Here is a 21,328-nt window from a genome sequence, read left to right on the forward strand (position 1 = left end):
CTGCTTGGATAACATCACCATATGCAAATCCATCTGCTGCAGGCCTTCCCCAGGAATGCTTGCACTAGTTGTTGCATTTGGTTTGTTGTTTGGGGGTGCTTCAGTATTAGGCAGCCTTCTGCCCTCCCATGTTCATCTGAAAAATATGTGTTCTCCTGCAGTTGTTGTCCCCAGATGAGAGTTCCCTTGTGCTGCCTCAGTTGAATCTCCTTTACTTGACAGAGATGTGCCTGAGCAGCGGCCCTCCCCAGCCCTATCCCAAATCATACTTATTTTGCATAGGAGACACCATGGTCATGAAAATTGTTCACCCAGGGTGAGTTTCATTCATTGCATTCTGGGTATGCTGACCCCTGTGATTTCCCCAAATGTGGAAACTCGCCTGCATTATTTGTGGTAGTGGGGGACTGTGTTTGTGTTTTCCGCTGGTCAGCTCTGGTAAAAGTCAGATTTCTTTGTCTCAGATCTTCCTCTAGCCTTGTTCTTCTTTCGAGAGTTCCATTGTGCTGCCTCAGTTGGATCTCCTTCACTTGACAGGGGGGTGCCCGAGCAGCGACCCTCCCCAGCTCTAGCCCAACTCCTACTTACCTGCCAGGTGAGATACTATGATCTTGAAGGTGCTTCTCCCAGGGCAAGGCTCACCCATTGCACTCTGGGTGTGCTGCCCCTGCGATTTCCCCAAATGTGGGAAACTTGACTGCATAAGTTTGTGTTTCCCCTGGTCGGCTCTCGTATAATTCAGATCTCTTTGTCTCAGGTCTCTCTCCAGCCTAGTTTGCTGTCTGTTTCCACTTCTCTTTTCTTGAGCCGCTCCCTTCTATGCCCTTGCGCACTATCCTGACTTCTCCCGTCTGCTTACTTTGTGCCTTCCAACGCACAATGCGAACTACAGGTAGTGCTGCAGGGCCCACACCCTTTTATTTGCCTTACAGAGCAGCTCTGGAGCTGGTTACAGTGCCCAGCGCTGCTGCAAGAAATCAGCTTGAATGCTTCAGGGGCTGGGGCATAGCCAACATGAGCCCCCACACCGAAGGAGGGTGGAGGTGTTTAATGCGAACTAGGGGTCATCCAAGCGCCGCAAAAGGCCCGCCATGCCCTGACATAACCCTTTTCCTCTTTTCATATGCAGATGAGGGTTCCAGCCAACTTTGGCCCACTGCTTGGATGACATCACCGTATGCAAATTCGTCTCCTGCAGACCTTCCCCCAGGAATGCTTGTACTAGTTATTGCATATGGTTTGATATTTGATGGTGCTTCAGTATTAGGCAGCCTTCCGCCCTCCCATGTTCATCTGAAAAGATGTGGTCTCCCTGCAGTTGTTGTCCCCAGACGAGAGTTCCCTTGTGCTTCCCTCAGTTGAATCTCCTTAACTTGACGGGGGAGGGGCTTGCCCGAGCAGCCACCCTCCCCAGCCCTATCCCAACTCATGCTTATTTTGCATATGAGATCTCTATATCATGAAGATTGTTCTCACAGGGTGAGGTTCATCCATTATATTTTAAAATAGGAAGGTTCAAATTACATATTTGAATTGCATCTATGTGCTGGGATTCAAATGTTCCTCCCCCTTCCTTTCTCAATTGTGCCCGTCAGCAGCTATTCTAAGGTTGCTGCCAATGGGTGTGACACATTAATTTCTTCTGTGGGGTACACTGGACTCCACAACGGATTCACATTGGGGTGTAGAGTAGGATCTTGATCTGAGGCACCAACCGGCTCAAAGCTTTTGACTGTTCCCAAGATGCTCAGCGCATTCTCCTCTATAACCCCGCTTCCATGAACAGGGAGCTCAGTTTTGTAGTTGGTGCCTTCAGTAGCAGGCCACTTAACAGGGGCCTGCCTCAGGCAGCCTATTCTTAGCTATTAATTTTGACAAGAAATAAGAACTTTTTTTATGAGAATCTACAAGGGCTGCAGCAGGCTAGGTCTAATAGACATCTTTACTGCAGCTTCATCACTCCCAGCGGCGCTGTATACTCCCGTGCCCTGGTTGCTGGGTCACTGCAGCGGAGGCTTCCGGTTTCTTCCTAAGGTCAAGTCACACACACACCGCCCTTCCGGATCACGAGGCCGCTGATGAAGGGGAGCGTGGCCGTAGGGGGGGTGGACCGTGTGCGCACTGGCGTGGACACTGATTACTGGGCAGCCGCTCCACAAGCCACCAGGTACAGTTAAGGAGCACAGGTCTGGGGGTTTTTTCTCCCATATTAAACCAATTTTGTACTGCCCGCAGCGCATTGCGATAGGTAATAGGGCCTGATTCAGGTTGGATTGCAATCACAATAAGCGATCCAACTGCAAAAATTGCTAAGAGCATACGCAAGTGCCTGCATTTTCTGCGGCACCCCGCAGAGAATGCGATCGCCTCTGCCTGTCAATCGGGGCAGGGGGGGGAGAGGGGGGTCAGCAAAACTCCAATTCCAAGTCAGGGGATGGAGCGTGCTGCGGCGGGCAAGGCTTCAAAATGGGGTCTGCAACGGAGGAGACACAGGGGGCGTGGTCACAGCGGCTGTATGACATCACATTCAGCCGCTGTGATCACAAAAATGGTGGCGGCTTCCTGCGGCGCACATACAGTCTGCACCAGCAGAAGGCTACACCATTTTTTATGATCACGCTGAACTGCAGTGCGACTGCAATTACAGCATGGTCAAGAAGGGAGGCGTCATGCTGGGGTGGCCATGTCCTGTCACTGTGCAGGAGCCAGCACCGCTCACACACTAGTCCCCGGGTGCAGCCCCCAACCCCCGGGACACCCCGGAGCAACAAAATGTAGATTCAGGCCACCAGGCCACGCCCCTACCTATGAAACCATGCCTCCTTTTTACCATTGCGCTGCTTATCTGCGCGCACTGCATTACAATCTCCTTCGCCACCTCTCTGGGTGTCACCAGTGATAGTGACACCTCTGCCATGCTTGTAGCAGCTGGTCCTAAGATCTACGCCTCAAGCCCTGAGTGTTTGCCCTTGTGACTTGTTGATCATCATAGCGAAGCAGATGCTTACAGAAAACTGCAGGGGCTTAGATTGAAAATAAAAAAAATTATGGGTATAAGGTAGAGAGGAGCGGGTTCGGTTCTCCGAGAACCCGAATTCCCCACGAACTCCACGTGGTTTACACTGGTCCGAGGCAGGCTCGGTTGTTCCCGCCCTGACTCGGAAAACCTGAACAAGGGAAAATGTCATCATCCCGCTGTCGGATTCTCGCGAGATTCGGATTTCATATAAAGAGCTGCGCGTTGCCGCCATTTTTACCTCGTGCATTGAAGAGAGAGCGGAGAGGACGTGGCTATGTTCTCTCAGTGGAAATCCTCAATATCAGTGCTCATTATCAGTGGTTACTTATTGCTGCCTCAGTAATACTAGTAGTGTGTCTCTCCTGCTCAGTGTCAGTTCTCAGTAGTATCCTCATCAGTGCTCAGTATCACTGCTCATTGTCTTGTGCTGCATTGTGGTGCTCAGCATACTACAGTACATTACTAATAGTCCAGTGCTGCATCTTGCTGCTCAGTGTCAGTTCTAGTATCCTCATCAGTGCTCACTATCACTGCTCATTACATTGTGGTGTTCTGTATACTACAGTAACATAGTAATATAGTAACATATAGTAATATAGTTTTTGAGGTTGAAAAGAGGCAAATTGCCCATCGTGTTCAACCTGTTTTAAGTTGTGATGATTCTACATACTTGCTGAATAATGTTTTATGACTGGGAGTTTTTTTAAGGTCAGTGCGCTTAGTCTCGGCGTCCAAATATTCCTTTATAAGCAAAGGGTCGTCAAACAGGTTCTACTGTTTGGATTCAGTCAGTTGTGGATGCTCCGTCAGAAAACACCTCTCCAAACTTCTTTGGTGGCTGCTCAGTTCTTCAGAATATGACTTGGGTATGTTCAGTCATGAAATTCTGTGAAGGCAGGGGAGCAGAAGAACAAGCGCCATATGGTGTAGTATTTTGAATAAATTGGAGTGATAGATAGGTATATACGAAGTAAGTACCGGATAGATTCTTGAGATTAGGCCTGTCTGTCTCACTAAATTCTTTGTGGCTGTTCCCCACCTAGGAGACAAAAGATCATCGCCATATGGTGTAGTAACCTCAGATATATCTTGGGGTACCCTCCCCTCTATTTCATGCGTACCAAAAGGAAAATTCAATATAGCATATAGGATATATTTATATCCAGGTAGATCAAGTCGGTCCAATATGATGTAATGGCTGAATCAGTCGACTGTTGCTGCCTTATATAGTATTATCAATAAAAAAATTTAATCCACAAAATAATAATACAAATTCAGATAAAAAATAAATAAAACAAATCAGAAAATCTTAGCTGATTGGTGTAGGCAGTAGTTAGGTCAGTCTCAACGCGTTTCGCCTCCAGGGCTTCCTCAGGAGAATACATCATATCAAAAGATACACATATTTATAGTGCTTTCAGTTTCGTTTTGGCCAGCACTTCCGGTTCTAACCTAAACCGGAAGTGACGCGGCAGTGGCCGGGACGAGCCGCGTCACTTCCGGTTTCACGGAGCAAACGGACTCTATGTCCGTCTTGCGCTACTTATACAGACTGATCTAAAATTTATATTAACACTGCACCACCAATGCAATCTAATGTTAAATATCAAGCCACATATGCATTTAGTATGTAAATCGGACCGAGCACTTCCGGTTCCGGAAATGACGCGAACCGGAAGTGCTGGCCAAAATGAAACTGAAAGCACTATAAATATGTGTATCTTTTGATATGATGTATTCTCCTGAGGAAGCCCTGGAGGCGAAACGCGTTGAGACTGACCTAACTACTGCCTACACCAATCAGCTAAGATTTTCTGATTTGTTTTATTTATTTTTTATCTGAATTTGTATTATTATTTTGTGGATTAAAATTTTTTATTGATAATACTATATAAGGCAGCAACAGTCGACTGATTCAGCCATTACATCATATTGGACCGACTTGATCTACCTGGATATAAATATATCCTATATGCTATATTGAATTTTCCTTTTGGTACGCATGAAATAGAGGGGAGGGTACCCCAAGATATATCTGAGGTTACTACACCATATGGCGATGATCTTTTGTCTCCTAGGTGGGGAACAGCCACAAAGAATTTAGTGAGACAGACAGGCCTAATCTCAAGAATCTATCCGGTACTTACTTCGTATATACCTATCTATCACTCCAATTTATTCAAAATACTACACCATATGGCGCTTGTTCTTCTCCCCTGCCTTCACAATGTTTTATGACTAGTTAACTACTACAACTCATGTTCCCCCTGGATTAACCATGTTGATATTTTAAGTATTATAACCTTGGATAGCTTTTTCATTCAGAAATGTATCCATTCCTTTTTTAAATCCAATTACAGAGTCCACCATTACCACCTTCCCTGGCAGGGAATTCCACATCCTGATTGCCCTAACAGTGAAGATCATAGTATCTCACCTGGCAGGTAAGTAGGAGTTGGGCTAGAGCTGTGGAGGATTGCTGCTTGGGCACCCCCTGTCAAGTGAAGGAGATCCAACTGAGGCAGCACAAGGGAACTCTCGAAAGAAGAACAAGGCTAGAGGAAGATCTGAGACAAAGAAATCTGACTTTTACCAGAGCTGACCAGAGGAAAGCACAAACACAGTCCCCCACTACCACAAATAATGCAGTCGAGTTTCCCACATTTGGGGAAATCACAGGGGTCAGCATACCCAGAATGCAATGAATGAACCTCACCCTGGGAGAACAATCTTCATGACCATGGTATCTCCGATGCAAAATAAGTATGATTTGGGATAGGGCTGGGGAGGGCCGCTGCTCAGGCACATCTCTGTCAAGTAAAGGAGATTCAACTGAGGCAGCACAAGGGAACTCTCATCTGGGGACAACAACTGCAGGGAGAACACATATTTTCAGATGAACATGGGAGGGCAGAAGGCTGCCTAATACTGAAGCACCCCCAAACAACAAACCAAATGCAACAACTAGTGCAAGCATTCCTGGGGGAAGGCCTGCAGCAGATGGATTTGAATATGGTGATGTCATCCAAGCAGTGGGTCAAAGTTGGCTTCAACCCTCGTCTGCATATGAAAAGAATAAAGGGGTGTGCAGGGCATGGCGGCCTTTTGCAGCGCTTGGATGACCCCTAGTTCGCATTAAACACCTCCACCCTCCTTCGGTGTGGGGCTCATGTTGGCTATGCCCCAGCCCCTGAAGCATTCAAGCTGATTTCTTGCAGCAGCTGGGCACTGTAACAGCTCCAGAGCTGCTCTGTAAAGCAAGTAAAAGGGTGTGGGCCCTGCAGCACTACCTGTAGTTTGCATTGTGCGTTGGAAGGCACAAAGTAAGCAGATGGGAGAAGTCAGGATAGTGCACTAGGGTATAGAAGGGAGGGGCTCAAGAAAAAAGAAGTGGAAACAGACAGCAAACTAGGCTGGAGAGAGACCTGAGACAAAGAGATCTGAATTATATGAGAGCCGACCAGGGGAAACACAAATTATGCAGTCAAGTTTCCCACATTTGGGGAAATCGCAGGGGCAGCACACCCAGAGTGCAATGGGTGAGCCTTGCCCTGGGAGAAGCATCTTCATGATCATAGTATCTCACCTGGCAGGTAAGTAGGAGTTGGGCTAGAGCTGGGGAGGGTCGCTGCTCGGGCACCCCCCTGTCAAGTGAAGGAGATCCAACTGAGGCAGCACAAGGGAACTCTCGAAAGAAGAACAAGGCTAGAGGAAGATCTGAGACAAAGAAATCTGACTTTTACCAGAGCTGACCAGAGGAAAGCACAAACACAGTCCCCCACTACCACAAATAATGCAGTTGAGTTTTCCACATTTGGGGAAATCACAGGGGTCAGCATACCCAGAATGCAATGAATGAACCTAACCCTGGGAGAACAATCTTCATGACCATGGTATATCCTATGCAAAATAAGTATGATTTGGGATAGGGCTGGGGAGGGCCGCTGCTCAGGCACATCTCTGTCAAGTAAAGGAGATTCAACTGAGGCAGCACAAGGGAACTCTCATCTGGGGACAACAACTGCAGGGAGAACACATATTTTCAGATGAACATGGGAGGGCAGAAGGCTGCCTAAAACTGAAGCACCCCCAAACAACAAACCAAATGCAACTACTAGTGCAAGCATTCCTGGGGGAAGGCCTGCAGCAGATGGATTTGCATATGGTGATGTCATCCAAGCAGTGGGTCAAAGTTGGCTTCAACCCTCGTCTGCATATGAAAAGAAAAAAGGGGTGTGCAGGGCATGGCGCCCTTTTGCGGCGCTTGGATGACCCCTAGTTCGCATTAAACACCTCTACCCTCCTTCGGTGTGGGGCTCATGTTGGCTATGCCCCAGCCCCTGAAGCATTTAAGCTGTTTTCTTGCAGCAGCTGGGCACTGTAACAGCTCCAGAGCTGCTATGTAAAGCAAGTAAAAGGGTGTGGGCCCTGCAGCACTACCTGTAGTTTGCATTGTGCGTTGGAAGGCACAAAGTAAGCAGACGGGAGAAGTCAGGATAGTGCACAAGGGTATAGAAGGGAGGGGCTCAAGAAAAAAGAAGTGGAAACAGACAGCAAACTAGGCTGGAGAGAGACCTGAGACAAAGAGATCTGAATTATATGAGAGCCGACCAGGGGAAACACAAATTATGCAGTCAAGTTTCCCACATTTGGGGAAATCGCAGGGGCAGCACACCCAGAGTGCAATGGGTGAGCCTTGCCCTGGGAGAAGCATCTTCATGATCATAGTATCTCACCTGGCAGGTAAGTAGGAGTTGGGCTAGAGCTGGGGAGGGTCGCTGCTCGGGCACCCCCCTGTCAAGTGAAGGAGATCCAACTGAGGCAGCACAAGGGAACTCTCGAAAGAAGAACAAGGCTAGAGGAAGATCTGAGACAAAGAAATCTGACTTTTACCAGAGCTGACCAGAGGAAAGCACAAACACAGTCCCCCACTACCACAAATAATGCAGTTGAGTTTCCCACATTTGGGGAAATCACAGGGGTCAGCATACCCAGAATGCAATGAATGAACCTAACCCTGGGAGAACAATCTTCATGACCATGGTATCTCCTATGCAAAATAAGTATGATTTGGGATAGGGCTGGGGAGGGCCGCTGCTCAGGCACATCTCTGTCAAGTAAAGGAGATTCAACTGAGGCAGCACAAGGGAACTCTCATCTGGGGACAACAACTGCAGGGAGAACACATATTTTCAGATGAACATGGGAGGGCAGAAGGCTGCTTAATACTGAAGCACCCCCAAATAACAAACCAAATGCAACAACTAGTGCAAGTATTCCTGGGGGAAGGCCTGCAGCAGATGGATTTGAATATGGTGATGTCATCCAAGCAGTGGGTCAAAGTTGGCTTCAACCCTCGTCTGCATATGAAAAGAATAAAGGGGTGTGCAGGGCATGGCGGCCTTTTGCGGCGCTTGGATGACCCCTAGTTCGCATTAAACACCTCCACCCTCCTTCGGTGTGGGGCTCATGTTGGCTATGCCCCAGCCCCTGAAGCATTCAAGCTGATTTCTTGCAGCAGCTGGGCACTGTAACAGCTCCAGAGCTGCTCTGTAAAGCAAGTAAAAGGGTGTGGGCCCTGCAGCACTACCTGTAGTTTGCATTGTGCGTTGGAAGGCACAAAGTAAGGAGACGGGAGAAGTCAGGATAGTGCACGAGGGTATAGAAGGGAGGGGCTCAAGAAAAAAGAAGTGGAAACAGACAGCAAACTAGGCTGGAGAGAGACCTGAGACAAAGAGATCTGAATTATATGAGAGACGACCAGGGGAAACACAAATTATGCAGTCAAGTTTCCCACATTTGGGGAAATCGCAGGGGCAGCACACCCAGAGTGCAATGGGTGAGCCTTGCCCTGGGAGAAGCATCTTCATGATCATAGTATCTCACCTGGCAGGTAAGTAGGAGTTGGGCTAGAGCTGGGGAGGGTCGCTGCTCGGGCACCCCCCTGTCAAGTGAAGGAGATCCAACTGAGGCAGCACAAGGGAACTCTCGAAAGAAGAACAAGGCTAGAGGAAGATCTGAGACAAAGAAATCTGACTTTTACCAGAGCTGACCAGAGGAAAGCACAAACACAGTCCCCCACTACCACAAATAATGCAGTTGAGTTTCCCACATTTGGGGAAATCACAGGGGTCAGCATACCCAGAATGCAATGAATGAACCTAACCCTGGGAGAACAATCTTCATGACCATGGTATCTCCTATGCAAAATAAGTATGATTTGGGATAGGGCTGGGGAGGGCCGCTGCTCAGGCACATCTCTGTCAAGTAAAGGAGATTCAACTGAGGCAGCACAAGGGAACTCTCATCTGGGGACAACAACTGCAGGGAGAACACATATTTTCAGATGAACATGGGAGGGCAGAAGGCTGCCTAATACTGAAGCACCCCCAAACAACAAACCAAATGCAACAACTAGTTCAAGCATTCCTGGGGGAAGGCCTGCCGCAGATGGATTTGCATATGGTGATGTCATCCATGCAGTGGGTCAAAGTTGGTTCAAACACCTTTGCAAAGTTCTATAAGTTTGATACCCTGGCTGAGGAGGACCTCCTGTTTGCTCAATCAGTGCTGCAGAGTCATCCGCACTCTCCTGCCCGTTTGGGAGCTTTGGTATAATCCCCATGGTCCTTACGGAGTCCCCAGCATCCTCTAGGACGTAAGAGAAAATAAGATTTTAAACCTACCGGTAAATCTTTTTCTCGTAGTCCGTAGAGGATGCTGGGTGCCCGTCCCAAGTGCGGTCTACTTCTGCAAGACTTGTATATAGTTATTGCTTACATAAGGGTTATATGTTAGTTTTCATCGGTCTTGGACTGATGCTATGTTGTTTTCATACTGTTAACTGGGTAGTATATCACAAGTTATACGGTGTGATTGGTGTGGCTGGTATGAATCTTGACCTTGGATTAACAAAAATCCTTTCCTCGTACTGTCCGTCTCCTCTGGGCACAGTTTCTCTAACTGAGGTATGGAGGAGGGGCATAGAGGGAGGAGCCAGTGCACACCCAGATCAAAAGTCTTTCTTAAAGTGCCCATGTCTGCTGCGGAGCCCGTCTATCCCCCATGGTCCTTACGGAGTCCCCATCATCCTCTACGGACTACGAGAAAAAAAAATTACCGGTAGGTTTAAAATGTTATTTTTTTCTCTGCAACCCACTGCTAAATTGTGCTTCCTAGCTGTTTTTTATAAAATCACTTAATTAAATCTAACTCTGATTACGTCAGAGAAGGCCAGGTACCCTACACCATAAGAGGGGGTATGAAATTTTGACTTGTCTTCTTAAAGATCACCAAAATCTGTTGACAAGGTCAATTACATCCCTGGGTGGGATTGAACCACCAACCTTTTGGTTAATAGCCCATGTAAGTGCAAGAAATCCTGAAACACTCACTCATCATGGGAAAGTACCAATGTGTTTCTTACAAAAATTCTCCAGATTATTGACTTTTTAAAGTTTTTCTAGGAAACGTTCTAGATGAATGCTTATTAGCCTTTGTCAGTATTGACTTTTGCAAGGTGTCTCTGTGGCGCAATCGGTTAGCATGTTTGGCTATTAACCAAAAGGTTGGTGGTTCAATCCCACCCAGGGATGTAATTGACCTTGTAATCAGATTTTGGTGATCTTTAAGTAGACAAGTCAAAATTTCAAAAACCCCCCTTATGGTGTAGGGTACCTGGCCTTCTCTGATGTAATCAGAGTTAGATTTGATTAAGTGATTTTATAAAAAAAACAGCTAGGAAGCACAATTTAGCAGTGGGTTGCAGAGAAAAAAAATTATGCTGGCAGAAAAGTACAATTGAGTGATTAAACAGCTCTTCATTTTCTGATTTTATGTTTATGCTAACAAATTTGCTCTCTGAAAAGTGTCCACAAAGCCAAGTCTCTGATTAACACCTTTGTAGGAATGGTTTTTCACCTATTACTGAATTAAACTTGCTTCATTGGAAAGGCATCAAAGATGCATCCTCATTTCAATGTCTACTGAAATAATACAGGTTGACACCAGGAAACGTCACTGCATCATTGCTGCTTCCTCATGGGGAAGTCTGTTTAATGTGAAAACAAGGTGATATCTAATCAGCACACAGGTAAGGAATTAAGAAAATCTTTCTTTATGGGTGAAGATGTTTCTCACAAATTGTTGTCCCAATGCATCATTGAAATTCAAGATGGAAGATGATTTTCATATATCACTTGTACATTTTGCATTGCTCTTCTGGTGACAATGTAGTTTGTTTTTGTCAATTACCATTTCAGTAATAGGGTAAAGAAAATTAAGTGGATTTTTTAAAGAAAACAATGCTGTCAATATACTATTAAAACAAATTAAAATGATAAAAGTTATTGTACTTTAAGTAAAAATAAAAGAGCCAAAATATCAATCCCAGTTTTTGATTACTTTAATTATAAAAAAAAAAATGCACATAGCAGAGGATAGTTTCGATCAATCGACCTCTGGGGTATGGGCCCAGCATGCTTCCATTGCACTACTCTGCTGCTCATGGAAGTGTAAGAGATCCTGAAGACTAAATTGATTAAAGGCCTAAAAGTACTTGACTATAAGGAAAGACTTACTAGGCTGAATATTTATACACTAGAAAAGAGGTGCCTAAGAGGAGATATTATTAATATCTTCAAATATGTAAAGATACATAACAAAGAGTTATCAGAGGAATTATTTATTAAAAGAACACGTGGTCACTCGCTGCGACTGGAGGAAAGTTCAGAACGCAATGGAGGAAAGGATTCTTCACTGTTAGGGCAATCAGGATGTGGAATTCCCTGCCAGGGAAGGTGGTAATGGCGGACTCTATAATTGGATTTAAAAAAGGAATGGATACATTTCTGAATGAAAAAGCTATCCAAGGTTATAATACTTAAAATATCAACATGGTTAATCCGGGGGTAACATGAGTTATAGTAGCTAACTAGTCATAAAACATTATTCAGCAAGTATGTAGAATCATCACAACTTAAAACAGGTTGAACACGATGGGCAATTTGCCTCTATTCAACCTCAAAAACTATGTTACTATATTACTATGTTATTGTAGTATACAGAACACCACAATGCAATGAGCAGTGATAGTGAGCACTGATGAGGATACTAGAACTGACACTGAGCAGCAAGATGCAGCACTGGACTATTAGTAATGTACTGTAGTATGCTGAGCACCACAATGCAGCACAAGACAATGAGCAGTGATACTGAGCACTGATGAGGATACTACTGAGAACTGACACTGAGCAGGAGAGACACACTACTAGTATTACTGAGCAGCAATAAGTAACCACTGATACTGAGCACTGATATTGAGATTTCCACTGAGAGAACATAGCCACGTCCTCTCCGCTCTCTCTTCAATGCACGAGTAAAAATGGCAGCAACGCGCAGCTCTTTATATGGAATCCGAATCTCGCGAGAATCCGACAGCGGGATGATGACATTTTCCCTTGTTCAGGTTTTCCGAGTCAGGCGGGAACAACCGAGCCTGCCTTGGACCAGTGTAAACCACGTGGAGTTTGTGGGGAATTCGGTTCTCGGAGAACTGAACCCGCTCCTCTCTACCTTATACCCATCAATTTTTTTATTTTCAATCTAAGCCCCTGCAGTTTTCTGTAAGCATCTGCTTCGCTATGATGATCAACAAGTCACAAGGGCAAACACTCAGGGTTTGAGGCGTAGATCTTAGGACCAGCTGCTACAAGCATGGCAGAGGTGTCACTATCACTGGTGACACCCAGAGAGGTGGCGAGGGAGATTGTAATGCAGTGCGCGCAGATAAGCAGCGCAATGGTAAAAAGGAGGCATGGTTTCATAGGTAGGGGCGTGGCCTGGTGGCCTGAATCTACATTTTGTTGCTCCGGGTGTCCCGGGGGTTGGGGGCTGCACCCGGGGACTAGTGTGTGAGCGGTGCTGGCTCCTGCACAGTGACAGGGCATGGCCACCCAGCATGACGCCTCCCTTCTTGACCATGCTGTAATTGCAGTCGCACTGCAGTTCAGCGTGATCATAAAAAATGGTGTAGGCTCCTGCTGGGGCAGACTGTATGTGCGCGCAGGAAGCCGCCACCATTTTTGTGATCACAGCGGCTGAATGTGATGTCATACAGCCGCTGTGACCATGCCTCCTGTGTCTCCTCTGTTGCAGACCCCATTTTGAAGCCTTGCCCCCGCACCGCTCCATCTCTGACTTGGAAATGGAGTGTTGCTGACCCACCTCTCCCCCCCTTCCCCGCCCCGATTGACAGGCAGAGGCGATCACATTCTCTGCGGGGTGCCGCAGAAAATGCAGGCACATGCGTATGCTCTTAGCAATTTTTGCAGTTGGATCGCTTATTGTGATTGCAATCCAACCTGAATCAGGCCCTATTACCTATCACAATGCGCTGCGGGCAGTACAAAATTGGGTTAATATAGGAGAAAAACCCCCAGACCTGTGCTCCTTAACTGTACCTGGTGGCTAGTGGAGCGGCTGCCCAGTAATCAGTATCCACCGCAGTGCGCACACGGCCCACCCCCTACGGCCTCGCTCCCCTTCATCAGCGGCCTCGTGATCCGGAAGGGTGGTGTGTGTGTGACTGACCTTAGGATGAAACCGGAGCCTCCGCTGCAGTGACCCAGCAACCAGGGCACGGGAGTATACAGCGCCGCTGGGAGTGATGAAGCTGCAGTAAAGATGTCTATTAGACCTAGCCTGCTGCAGCCCTTGTAGATTCTCATAAAACAAGTTCTTCTTTTCTTGTCAAAATTAATAGCTAAGAATAGGCTGCCTGAGGCAGGCCCCTGTTAAGCGGCCTGCTACTGAAGGCACCAACTACAAACTGAGCTCCCTGTTCATGGAAGCGGGGTTATAGAGGAGAATGCACTGAGCTTCTTGGGAACAGTCAAAAGCTTTGAGCCGGTTGGTGCCTCAGATCAAGATCCTACTCTACACCCCAATGTGAATCCTTGTGGAGTCCAGTGTACCCCACAGAAGAAATTAATATGTCACACCCATTGGCAGCAACCTTAGAATAGCTGCTGACGGGCACAATTGAGAAAGGAAGGGGGGGGGACATTTGAATCCAGCACATAGATGCAATTCAAATATGTAATTTGTACCTTCCTATTTTAAAATATAATGGATGAACCTCACCCTGTGAGAACAATCTTCATGATCAAGAGATCTCATATGCAAAATAAGGATGAGTTGGGATAGGGCTGGGGAGGGTGGCTGCTCGGGCAGCCCCTCCCCCGTCAAGTTAAGGAGATTCAACTGAGGAAGCACAAGGGAACTCTCGTCTGGGGACAACAACTGCAGGGAGACCACATCTTTTCAGATGAACATGGGAGGGCGGAAGGCTGCCTAATACTGAAGCACCATATGCAACAACTAGTACAAGCATTCCTGGGGGAAGGTCTGCAGCAGACGGATTTGCATACGGTGATGTTATCCAAGCAGTGGGCCAAAGTTGACTGGAACCCTCATCTGCATATGAAAAGAGAAAAGGGGCATGCAGGGCATGGCGGCCTTTTGCAGTGCTTGGATGACCCCTAGTTCACATTAAACACCCCCACCCTCCTTTGGTGTGGGGCTCATGTTGGCCATGCCCCATCCCCTGAAGCATTCAAGCTGATTTCTTGCAGCAGCTGGGCACTGTAACAGCTCCAGAGCTGTTCTGTAAGGCAAGTAAAAGGGTGTGGGCCCTGCAGCACCACCTGTAGTTCGCATTGTGCGTTGGAAGGCACAAAGTAAGCAGACGGGAGGAGAAGTCAGGATAGTGCGCAAGGGCATTCTTTTCTCTTAGTCCGTAGAGGATGCTGGGGTCACATTAAGAACCATGGGGTATAGACGGGATCCGCAAGAGACATGGGCACTTTAAGACTTTCAAAGGGTGTGAACTGGCTCCTCCCTCTATGCCCCTCCTCCAGACTCCAGTTATAGGAACTGTGCCCAGGGAGACGGACATTTCGAGGAAAGGATTTATTGTTAAACTAAGGTGAGCATCTTACCAGCTCACACCTTAAGCATGCCGCAGAAAGTGGCATTCAACAGAACACAAGCCAACGGCATGAACAATTGCAGCAAAAAGCTGACCAGAACCATAACACAACATGTGTATAACCACAAGTAATAACTGCAGACACAGTATGGACTGGGACGGGTGCCCAGCATCCTCTACAGACTAAGAGAAAAGGATTTACCGGTAGGTATTAAAATCCTATTTTCTCATACGACCTAGAGGATGCTGGGGTCACATTAAGAACCATGGGGTTATACCAAAGCTCTTGAACGGGTGGGAGAGTGCGTACGACTCTGCAGCACCGAATGACCCAACTTAAGGTTATCATCAGCCAAGGTATCAAACTTGTAAAACTTAGCAAAAGTGTTTACTAAATAGCTGCTCGGCAAAGTTGCAATGCCGAGACTCCCCGACCAGCTGCCAAGGATGAACCCACCTTTCTAGTAGAATGGGTCTTCACCTACTTCAGTAACGGCAATCCTGCCGTGGAACGAGCATGCTGAATCTTACCACAGATCCAGCGCATAATGGTCTACATGGAAGCAGGACACCCAATCCTGATGGGAGCATACAGGACAAACAGAGCCTCTGTTTTCCTAATCTGAACCGTTCTGGTGACATAAATTTTCAAAGTTCTGACCACAGCCAGAGACTTTGACTCAACGAAGGTGTCAGTGGCCAAAGGCACCATGTGGAAAGATGAACCACCTTCGGCAGAAATTGTTGACGTGTCCTCAATTCTGCTCTATCTTCATGAAAGATCAAATAAAGGCTCTTGTGATACTGCATGGTTTGTACTGTTTTCCATGTGCTCCCAGATCTTTCAAGCAAGTAGCATGGTCAAGAAAGTTCTGTTTGAAAAGAAACAAACATTTACTGTCATTGTTATGCAAATAAACTTACATTAAAGCTAACAAGAAAGCACACTCGTTCTGTCTTTAAACTGATAAAAGAAACCCCAATAATATGGGGCATGCAAAAATTGAGATAAAACTCAGTTTTGCTCCTCTCCACGGAAATCTTTAATAAAAGGCGAAATATTTGTTAGTTCTGAAGAGAAACCAGAGCATGACCAAGATTCCACCTGTCGCCTGAGTGCCATGCCAGCAGTTCTCATTCAGATCAAAGTGAGCACCCAATTTGAATGAAAGAAAGCAGATTTCTCACCAGGCTTCCCCTTGCTATAAACATGGTTTGTACTCTTTTCCATGTGCTCCCAGATCTTTCAAGCAATTAGTATGGTCAAGAAAGTTCTGCTTGAAAAGAAACAGACATTTATAGTCATTGTTATGCAAATAAACTTACATTAAAGCTAACAAGAAAGCACACTCGTTCTGTCTTTAAACTGATAAAAGAAACCCCAATAATATGGGGCATGCAAAAATTGAGATAAAACTCAGTTTTGCTCCTCTCCACAGAAATCTTTAATAAAAGGCGAAAGATTTGTTCGTTCTGAAGAGAAACCAGAGCATGACCAAGATTCCACCTGTCGCCTAAATGCTGTGCCAGCAGTCCTCATTCAGATCAAAGTGAGCGCCCAACTTGAAAGAAAGCAGATTTCTCACCTGGCTTCTCCTTGCTATAAGCATGGTTTGTACTGTATTCCATGTGCTCCCAGATCTTTCAAGCAAGTAGCATGGTCAAGAAAGTTCTGTTTGAAAAGAAACAAACATTTACTGTCATTTCTATGCAAATGAGCTTACATTAAAGCTAACAAGAAAGCACACTCGTTCTGTCTTTAAACTGATAAAAGAAACCCCAATAATATGGGGCAAGCAAAGATTGAGATAAAACTCGGTTTTGCTCCTCTCCACGGAAATCTTTAGTAAAAGGCGAAAGATTTGTTCGTTCTGAAGAGAAACCAGAGCATGACCAAGATTTTCATCTGAAAATATGTGTTCTCCCTGCAGTTGTTGTCCCCAGATGAGAGTTCCCTTGTGCTGCCTCAGTTGAATCTCCTTTACTTGACAGAGATGTGCCTGAGCAGCGGCCCTCCCCAGCCCTATCCCAAATCATACTTATTTTGCATAGGAGATACCATGGTCATGAAGATTGTTCTCCCAGGGTGAGGTTCATTCATTGCATTCTGGGTATGCTGACCCCTGTGATTTTCCCAAATGTGGGAAACTCGCTTTTATACCCTTGTGCACTATCCTGACTTCTCCTCCTGTCTGCTTACTTTGTGCCTTCCAATGCACAATGCAAACTACAGGTAGTGCTGCAGGGCCCACACCCTTTTACTTGCCTTACAGAGCAGCTCTGGAGCTGTTACAGTGCCAAGCTGCTGCAAGAAATCAGCTTGAATGCTTCAGGGGATGGGGCATGGCCAACATGAGCCCCACACCAAAGGAGGGTGGGGGTGTTTAATGCGAACTAAGGGTCATCCAAGCGCCGCAAAAGGCCGCCATGCCCTGCACACCCCTTTTCTCTTTTCATATGCAGATGAGGGTTCCAGCCAACTTTGGCCCACTGCTTGGATGACATCACCGTATGCAAATCCGTCTTCTGCAGAACTGCCCCCAGGAATGCTTGTACTAGTTGTTGCATTTGGTTTGTTGTTTGGGGGTGCTTCAGTATTAGGCAGCCTTCTGCCCTCCCATGTTCATCTGAAAAAATGTGTTCTCCCTGCAGTTGTTGTCCCCAGATGAGAGTTCCCTTGTGCTGCCTCAGTTGAATCTCCTTTACTTGACAGAGATGTGCATGAGCAGCGGCCCTCCCCAGCCCTATCCCAAATCATACTTATTTTGCATAGGAGATACCATGGTCATGAAGATTGTTCTCCCAGGGTGAGGTTCATTCATTGCATTTTGGGTATGCTGACCCCTGTGATTTACCCAAATGTGGGAAACTCAACTGCATTATTTGTGGTAGTGGGGGACTGTGTTTGTGCTTTCCTCTGGTCCGCTCTGGTAAAACTCAGATTTCTTTGTCTCAGATTTTCCTCTAGCCTTGTTCTTCTTTCGAGAGTTCCCTTGTGCTGCCTCAGTTGGATCTCCTTCACTTTACAGGGAAGTACCCGAGCAGCGACCCTCCCCAGCTCTCGCCCAACTCCTACTTACCTGCCAGGTGAGATACTATGATCATGAAGGTGCTTCTCCCAGGGCAAGGCTCACCCATTGCACTCTGGGTGTGCTGCTCCTGCGATTTCCCCAAATGTGGGAAACTTGACTGCATAATTTGTGTTTCCCCTGGTCGGCTCTCGTATAATTCAGATCTCTTTGTCTCAGGTCTCTCTCCAGCCTAGTTTGCTGTCTGTTTCCACTTCTCTTTTCTTGAGCCGCTCCCTTCTATGCCCTTGCGCACTATCCTGACTTCTCCTCCTTTCTGCTTACTTTGTGCCTTCCAACGCACAATGCGAACTATAGGTAGTGCTGCAGGGCCCACACCCTTTTACTTGCCTTACAGAGCAGCTCTGGAGCTGTTACAGTGCCCAGCTGCTGCAAGAAATCAGCTTGAATGCTTCAGGGGCTGGGGCATAGCCAACATGAGCCCCACACCGAAGGAGGGTGGAGGTGTTTAATGCAAACTAGGGGTCATCCAAGTGCCGCAAAAGGCCGCCATGCCCTGCATAACCCTTTTCTCTTTTTATATGCAGATGAGGGTTCCAGCCAACTTTGGCCCACTGCTTGGATGACATCACCGTATGCAAATCCGTCTTCTGCAGACCTTCACCCTGGAATGCTTTTACTAGTTGTTGCATTTGGTTTGTTGTTTGGGGATGCTTCAGTATTAGGCAGCCTTCTGCCCTCCCATGTTCATCTGAAAATATGTGTTCTCCCTGCAGTTGTTGTACCCAGATGAGAGTTCCCTTGTGCTGCCTCAGTTGAATCTCCTTTACTTGACAGAGATGTGCCTGAGCAGCGGCCCTCCCCAGCCCTATCCCAAATCATACTTATTTTGCATAGGAGTTACCATGGTCATGAAGATTGTTCTCCCAGGGTGAGGTTCATTCATTGCATTCTGGGTATGCTGACCCCTGTGATTTCCCCAAATGTGGGAAACTCGACTGCATTATTTGTGGTAGTGGGGGACTGTGTTTGTGCTTTCCTCTGGTCAGCTCTGGTAAAAGTCAGATTTCTTTGTCTCAGATCTTCCTCTAGCCTTGTTCTTCTTTCGAGAGTTTCTTTGTGCTGCCTCAGTTGGATCTCCTTCACTTGACAGGGGGGTGCCCGAGCAGCGACCCTCCCCAGCTCTAGCCCAACTCCTACTTACCTGCCAGGTGAGATACTATGATCAGGAAGTTGCTTCTCCCAGGGCAAGGCTCACCCATTGCACTCTGGGTGTGCTGCTCCTACGATTTCCCCAAATGTGGGACACTTGACTGCATAATTTGTGTTTCCTCTGGTCGGCTCTCGTATAATTCAGATCTCTTTGTCTCAGGTCTTTCTCCAGCCTAGTTTGCTGTCTGTTTCCACTTCTTTTATCTTGAGCCCCTCCCTTCTATACCCTTGTGCACTATCCTGACTTCTCCTCCCGTCTGCTTACTTTGTGCCTTCCAATGCACAATGCAAACTACAGGTAGTGCTGCAGGGCCCACACAATCTTTTACTTGCCTTACAGAGCAGCTCTGGAGCTGTTACAGTGCCCAGCTGCTGCAAGAAATCAGCTTGAATGCTTCAGGGGATGGGGCATGGCCAACATGAGCCCCACACCAAAGGTGGGTGGGGGTGTTTAATGCGAACTAGGGGTCATCCAAGCACCGCAAAAGGCCGCCATGCCCTGCACGCCCCTTTTCTCTTTTCATATGCAGATGAGGGTTGAAGCCAACTTTGACCCACTGCTTGGATGACATCACCATATGCAAATCCATCTGCGGCAGGCCTTCCCCCAGGAATGCTTGCACTAGTTGTTGCATTTGGTTTGTTGTTTGGGGGTGCTTCAGTTTTAGGCAGCCTTCTGCCCTCCCATGTTCATCTGAAAATATGTGTTCTCCCTGCAGTTGTTGTCCCCAGATGAGAGTTCCCTTGTGCTGCCTCAGTTGAATCTCCTTTACTTGACAGAGATGTGCCTGAGCAGCGGCCCTCCCAGCCCTATCCCAAATCATACTTATTTTGCATAGGAGACACCATGGTCATGAAGATTGTTCACCCAGGGTGAGGTTCATTCATTGCATTCTGGGTATGCTGACCCCTGTGATTTCCCCATATGTGGGAAACTCGCCTGCATTTTTTGTGGTAGTGGGGGACTGTGTTTGTGTTTTCCTCTGGTCAGCTCTGGTAAAAGTCAGATTTCTTTGTCTCATATATTCCTCTAGCCTTGTTCTTCTTTCGAGAGTTCCCTTGTGCTGCCTCAGTTGGATCTCCTTCACTTGACAGGGGGGTGCCCGAGCAGTGACCCTCCCCAGCTCTAGCCCAACTCCTACTTACCTGCCAGGTGAGATACTATGATCATGAAGGTGCTTCTCCCAGGGCTAGGCTCACCCATTGCACTCTGGGTGTGCTGCTCCTGCGATTTCCCCAAATGTGGGAAACTTGATTGCATAATTTGTGTTTCCCCTGGTCGGCTCTCGTATAATTCAGATCTCTTTGTCTCAGGTCTCTCTCCAGCCTAGTTTGCTGTCTGTTTCCACTTCTCTTTTCTGGAGCCACTGCCTTCTATGCCCTTGCGCACTATCCTGACTTCTCCCGTCTGCTTACTTTGTGCCTTCCAACACACAATGCGAACTACAGGTAGTGCTGCAGGGCCCACACCCTTTTAGTTGCCTTACAGAGCAGCTCTGGAGCTGTTACAGTGCCCAGCTGCTGCAAGAAATCAGCTTGAATGCTTCAGGGGCTGGGGCATAGCCAACATGAGCCCAACACCAAAGGAGGGTGGGGGTGTTTAATGCGAACTAGGGGTCATCCAAGCACCGCAAAAGGCCGCCATGCCCTGCATGCCCCTTTTCTCTTTTCATATGCAAATGAGGGTTCCAGCCAACTTTGGCCCACTGCTTGGATGACATCACCGTATGCAAATCCGTCTGCTGCAGACCTTCCCCCAGGAATGCTTGTACTAGTTGTTGCATATGGTTTGATATTTGATGGTGCTTCAGTATTAGGCAGCCTTCTGCCCTCCCATGTTCATCTGAAAAGATGTGGTCTCCCTGCAGTTGTTGTCCCCAGACGAGAGTTCCCTTGTGCTTCCTCAGTTGAATCTCCTTAACTTGACGGGGGAGGGGCCGAGCAGCCACCCTCCCCAGCCCTATCCCAACTCATACTTATTTTGCATATGAGATCTCTTGATCATGAAGATTGTTCTCACAGGGTGAAGTTCATCCATTATATTTTAAAATAGGAAGGTACAAATTACATATTTGAATT

The 21,328-nt window shown here is 47.0% G+C and overlaps 15 non-coding genes and 4 pseudogenes across 15 annotated transcripts; 9 read left to right on the forward strand and 10 right to left on the reverse strand.

Annotated features, from left to right (window-relative positions):
- Positions 1-265: 265 nt before the first annotated feature.
- Positions 266-428, forward strand: LOC134989763 (U1 spliceosomal RNA). Its single transcript, XR_010194854.1, has one exon. It is a non-coding gene; the product is annotated as a U1 spliceosomal RNA (small nuclear RNA).
- A 152-nt stretch (positions 429-580) lies between these two features.
- Positions 581-744, forward strand: LOC134989718 (U1 spliceosomal RNA). The gene has a single exon (XR_010194815.1). It is a non-coding gene; the product is annotated as a U1 spliceosomal RNA (small nuclear RNA).
- Positions 745-5,622: 4,878 nt separating this feature from the next.
- On the reverse strand, positions 5,623-5,786 carry LOC134989725 (U1 spliceosomal RNA). Its single transcript, XR_010194818.1, has one exon. It is a non-coding gene; the product is annotated as a U1 spliceosomal RNA (small nuclear RNA).
- A 692-nt stretch (positions 5,787-6,478) lies between these two features.
- On the reverse strand, positions 6,479-6,620 carry LOC134989775 (U1 spliceosomal RNA; annotated as a pseudogene).
- Positions 6,621-6,772: 152 nt separating this feature from the next.
- On the reverse strand, positions 6,773-6,936 carry LOC134989748 (U1 spliceosomal RNA). The gene has a single exon (XR_010194840.1). It is a non-coding gene; the product is annotated as a U1 spliceosomal RNA (small nuclear RNA).
- Positions 6,937-7,628: 692 nt separating this feature from the next.
- Positions 7,629-7,770, reverse strand: LOC134989776 (U1 spliceosomal RNA; annotated as a pseudogene).
- Positions 7,771-7,922: 152 nt separating this feature from the next.
- Positions 7,923-8,086, reverse strand: LOC134989756 (U1 spliceosomal RNA). Its single transcript, XR_010194847.1, has one exon. It is a non-coding gene; the product is annotated as a U1 spliceosomal RNA (small nuclear RNA).
- Positions 8,087-8,778: 692 nt separating this feature from the next.
- On the reverse strand, positions 8,779-8,920 carry LOC134989774 (U1 spliceosomal RNA; annotated as a pseudogene).
- A 152-nt stretch (positions 8,921-9,072) lies between these two features.
- LOC134989767 (U1 spliceosomal RNA) lies at positions 9,073-9,236 on the reverse strand. The gene has a single exon (XR_010194858.1). It is a non-coding gene; the product is annotated as a U1 spliceosomal RNA (small nuclear RNA).
- A 6,747-nt stretch (positions 9,237-15,983) lies between these two features.
- LOC134989732 (U5 spliceosomal RNA) lies at positions 15,984-16,099 on the reverse strand. Its single transcript, XR_010194825.1, has one exon. It is a non-coding gene; the product is annotated as a U5 spliceosomal RNA (small nuclear RNA).
- Positions 16,100-16,385: 286 nt separating this feature from the next.
- LOC134989729 (U5 spliceosomal RNA) lies at positions 16,386-16,501 on the reverse strand. Its single transcript, XR_010194822.1, has one exon. It is a non-coding gene; the product is annotated as a U5 spliceosomal RNA (small nuclear RNA).
- A 282-nt stretch (positions 16,502-16,783) lies between these two features.
- Positions 16,784-16,899, reverse strand: LOC134989728 (U5 spliceosomal RNA). The gene has a single exon (XR_010194821.1). It is a non-coding gene; the product is annotated as a U5 spliceosomal RNA (small nuclear RNA).
- A 144-nt stretch (positions 16,900-17,043) lies between these two features.
- LOC134989719 (U1 spliceosomal RNA) lies at positions 17,044-17,171 on the forward strand (annotated as a pseudogene).
- Positions 17,172-17,764: 593 nt separating this feature from the next.
- LOC134989707 (U1 spliceosomal RNA) lies at positions 17,765-17,928 on the forward strand. The gene has a single exon (XR_010194804.1). It is a non-coding gene; the product is annotated as a U1 spliceosomal RNA (small nuclear RNA).
- A 152-nt stretch (positions 17,929-18,080) lies between these two features.
- Positions 18,081-18,243, forward strand: LOC134989766 (U1 spliceosomal RNA). Its single transcript, XR_010194857.1, has one exon. It is a non-coding gene; the product is annotated as a U1 spliceosomal RNA (small nuclear RNA).
- A 674-nt stretch (positions 18,244-18,917) lies between these two features.
- On the forward strand, positions 18,918-19,081 carry LOC134989735 (U1 spliceosomal RNA). Its single transcript, XR_010194828.1, has one exon. It is a non-coding gene; the product is annotated as a U1 spliceosomal RNA (small nuclear RNA).
- A 152-nt stretch (positions 19,082-19,233) lies between these two features.
- Positions 19,234-19,396, forward strand: LOC134989709 (U1 spliceosomal RNA). Its single transcript, XR_010194806.1, has one exon. It is a non-coding gene; the product is annotated as a U1 spliceosomal RNA (small nuclear RNA).
- A 675-nt stretch (positions 19,397-20,071) lies between these two features.
- LOC134989761 (U1 spliceosomal RNA) lies at positions 20,072-20,235 on the forward strand. Its single transcript, XR_010194852.1, has one exon. It is a non-coding gene; the product is annotated as a U1 spliceosomal RNA (small nuclear RNA).
- Positions 20,236-20,387: 152 nt separating this feature from the next.
- LOC134989708 (U1 spliceosomal RNA) lies at positions 20,388-20,550 on the forward strand. Its single transcript, XR_010194805.1, has one exon. It is a non-coding gene; the product is annotated as a U1 spliceosomal RNA (small nuclear RNA).
- The last annotated feature ends 778 nt before the right edge of the window (positions 20,551-21,328 follow it).

The sequence above is a fragment of the Pseudophryne corroboree genome, unplaced genomic scaffold (assembly GCF_028390025.1).
Source record: "Pseudophryne corroboree isolate aPseCor3 unplaced genomic scaffold, aPseCor3.hap2 scaffold_1123, whole genome shotgun sequence".
Classification (NCBI taxonomy): Eukaryota; Metazoa; Chordata; class Amphibia; order Anura; family Myobatrachidae; genus Pseudophryne; species Pseudophryne corroboree.